Source organism: Octopus bimaculoides, chromosome 2 (genome assembly GCF_001194135.2).
Source record: "Octopus bimaculoides isolate UCB-OBI-ISO-001 chromosome 2, ASM119413v2, whole genome shotgun sequence".
NCBI lineage: Eukaryota > Metazoa > Mollusca > Cephalopoda > Octopoda > Octopodidae > Octopus > Octopus bimaculoides.
Window position 1 is genome coordinate 111,739,768 of NC_068982.1, and position 4,198 is coordinate 111,743,965.

Below are 4,198 nucleotides of genomic sequence, written 5' to 3' on the forward strand. Positions count from 1 at the left end.
ACTCACAAAGGCAAAAACAAGAAGAAAAAAACAACGAAAAACTAACCATTCCGAAGGTTAACAGTAGACGCGTTCCTGGATTATGATTGATACTCAATTTCCTTCATCAATACTGTATTCCAGCAGTAAATTTGACTATATATATACATATATTTTTATATATGACGTTGACCACTAACGTGGACATTCAATGTTCTAGAAATAGATCACATCTTATATATATATATATATATATATATATATATATATACATGTGTGTGTGTGTGTGTATATATATATATTTGCATATTCATATATATATATATATGCATATATGTATATATATATGCATATATATATGTATATATTATTTATATTATTATTTGACTGAACGCCACGCATCCGTTTCCAAGTAAGTTTTTCTCTCTCTCTCTCTCTCTCTCTCTCTCTCTCTCTAGCTATCTATCTATCAATACATACATACATACATACATATAGGCGCAGGCGTGGCTGTGTGGTAAGAAGCTTACTTTACAACCACATGGTTTCGGGTTCAGTCCCATTGCTTGGCACCTTGGGCAAGTGTCTTCTACTATAGTCTCACGCCAACCAAAGCCTTGTGAGTGGATTTGGTACCCATCGTACACGTATACACACACACACAAACATATATAAGTATCTCTCTCTCTCTCTCTCTCTCTATCTATTTATCTGTCTACCTATCTAACTAGCTGTCTTTATGGCAAAATGTAATCTAGGATATGCTTTTTCTGATAAGCTTACATTTTAAACTTAGAAGACTGGAAACAAATCAGATTGAACCCATTTTCTTTGACCATGAAGCGATAAAAACTTAATTGCATTTCAGAGCGAGGCTACATTAGTACATTTATTGAAAGATATACCTTACAGTGCGTTCTGAGTTATATATGTATGTATGTATATATGTGAAACGGTGTGTTGTCAACTTTTAATTAAGAAATTAATATATATACGAAGAGTGTTACAAAAGTTTTGAACCTTTTTTCAGTCATGCCATTTTAAGAATTTGGGTATATGGGTATAAAACATTTAGAACATTTCTCGTGTGTGTGTGTGTATGTGTGTGTGTGTGTGTGTGTGTGTGTGTGTATAAGTATACATATATATACATGCGTACATGTACATACATACAAACGTACATACATACATACATGCATACATACACACATACATACATATATACATACATACATCATACATACATAAATACATACTTGCATAAGTACGTACATACAGACATACATAGATAGATAGATACATACATACATATATACATACATACATACATTCGTACATTCATACAATGATATACGACTGTAGAACTGAACGAATACGCGAATGGATTATCTATGTTGCATTTGTATTTATGTCTACATATATATTTAATTTTATATGGTTACATTATATATGCATACTTATATTCATACATACGTACAAGCATACATAAATACACACATGCGTACACACACACGCTGACACACACACGCTGACACACACGCGCACACAGATACCCACACATTCATGTATGTATATATGTATGTGTGTGTGTTTGTATATGTTTGCATGTGTGTGAATTGATACGAATATGTGCATACACAAGCACGCGCAAACATATATACATGTGCATACAAACACACCTATTCATATATACATATGTATATGCACTCCCTATATATATATATATATTCACTTTCATATATATACATATATACATACATACATACATAGATACAAATTATTTAAAAATACCTATTTATGTATATTGTTTTGTAAAATGTGTTTGATGAATGAAAAATATTTTTAGAAATCCTCTACAAAGAAATCGTATAAAATGTTTGATTCAGTTCCAAAAGACTGTGCTTATGCCAAATTACCTTTACATTAGAAGTCTTTGGACGATTGTAATGCCTACAAATACATCGGAATTTGATTAGAGTGATACATTTTTCTAGATGCAGTTCTGAAACAGTATGGAAATTGAATAAAAGAAACAAAAAAGAAAATTAGAAAATTAGAAAATAGAAAAGAAAAGCAAAATATCTATATAAAAATGTTCCCAAGTTTCTGTTAACTTTTGCTGTTTGGTTGATTGCACTATAAAGTATGATCCGTGTCATTGTCAGTAATTTATGTGCTGTTTCTGATAATGATAGTGATGGTGGTGGTGGTAGTGGTTGTGATGGCGGTAGCTGTGCTGGCAGTGGTGATATGGCGAGAAGGGGTTTGTGTTTTGACGGCGAGCAGATGTAGTGGGTTTTGTTTGGTCACGCCTTTCCCTAACTCGGTAACTAATCATGCTGCTCTGAAGTCAGCCCTGATAAAACGTGTATCAGCTGGGCTACCCTGTCTTTTAAAATCAGATGTAATGTAGTAATGTATCGAAGACTAACCACATTATCCAATGTAACGTTTCGCTTTTTTTTTTAAGATGGCGACGTAAGATATGGGGATAAATAACTTGTGTTTTTTTTTCTAGCAGAGCAAAGTTACCTATTGTTTTATTAGTGGTCCTTTTACTGACAAGTTCACTCCTTAAATATTCTGTAGTGGCGTTCAAAGGGAGGCGAAGTGCAAGTTGAATTCCCAGCACTCTTACAATGAATCCATAGAAACTCTGCAGACATGGAATGCAAGCATTCCATTTTGGGAAAAAAACTGGTATATGAAGTTCTTTCAGCGGACAAAGCCAATTTTTCCCATCCTGGATTCAGTTGCAGACCGTGGTGCAATGTAAATAAAACATGAGTACCTCTTGTCTACAGTTTTGTCAAACTATCACAGCCACTACCGACAGGGCAACACAATTGGTAGAACGTCCGATTGGGGAATGCCCTGAGATTTGATGAGAAAACAATTTTTTTTTCCAAGATGGAGAATTAAGAATAATTTATGAACATCCTTCGTGTAATTCAGCTATTGATGAGTTGTAGAAGTTCGGAAGATATATAACCAACACTCATGAAGTGAAGACTGGAAAATGTTTGCAGTACTGGAAGAATTACTAAAATATCTCCCGGTACGGAGATGGGTTAAATGCTTTTTGGTGTTTAGTTAGGCCCCTTTACTGTAATAGTTTAAACCTAAAATATGCGGCTTTGTATCTAGCTTAGAATTTATTTTCCCCCTCCTTCACTATTATACACATCATTATGTTATAAATGTTATGAATGCGTATATAAATTTAATTCTATCCTGGTCCGATTTCGCACGAATCAGTGAATGTTTTGTTTACCGATTTCTATACTGGGACGAATGGTTTTCTGCTTGGTTCAGAACGACCGGGAGCATTCGTTACCGATACCAAATCTGGTCGAATACTGTGTCTGACAATCCGCCGACGACGTTCTGAGTTCGCTCTGAACTTTTTTTAATACACAAGTCTCTCAGAAGTTTCTCTGTCACAAAATATTCTTGCACCGTACTAAATTTATAGATACATTATAAATGTTATGAGGTTAGGCTGAAGAGTTCATAGGCTGACTGTGATGGAATGATGTTAGAGCAGTGAAATCTTTCATGCATTAACTTCAGCTCTTCGTATTAATGACTGCATTGTTTCTTTCTAACTAAACTGACATCCGAATCTTCAAAGAAGACTTCAAATGTAACCAGTTGAGATATCTCTGGAAAATGGACAAAATTTGACATCGTGGTGTTAACAAGTACTAGCAGATAAAGTGTTTAGCCCCAAGGACATTCGTGTTGACATGGTTACTCCAGCTTTATCAAAAGTTCAGCTGAACAAAAGTGGGCAGCTGAATTTAGGAGGGGAACAGAAAGCTTGAAGATGATTCAAAGTCTGGACGTCCTGCAACTGCCAACACCGAAGGAAACATTAATCGTGTTCACCATATACTGATGAGTAACAGACTATTGACTATAAATCAAACAGTCAATGCTATTAGCATATCCTGTGACTGAATTGAGAATATTTTGTACAATGAAGTTGACATGACGAAGGTTTTTGCTCGGTGGGTGCTACGTCTTCTGTTACCTGATCAAAAGTGCACCAAGCTAATTAAATCACAGGAACACCTGACACTATCTAAAGCAGACCTAGCTGGTTTCCTTGAATATTTCTTAAGCCAGGATGAATGTTGGCTTCATTACCTTGAACCAGAGACAAAGAGACAATCCATGCAGTGTAAACACCCCTCCTCACCTGCTCTAAAGAAAG

General features: G+C 35.0%; 1 pseudogene; it reads right to left on the minus strand.

Annotated features, from left to right (window-relative positions):
* Positions 1 to 3,669, minus strand: part of LOC128247074 (histone-lysine N-methyltransferase SETMAR-like) — a 22,748-nt pseudogene extending 19,079 nt beyond the window's left edge.
* Between the last annotated feature and the right edge of the window lie 529 nt (positions 3,670 to 4,198).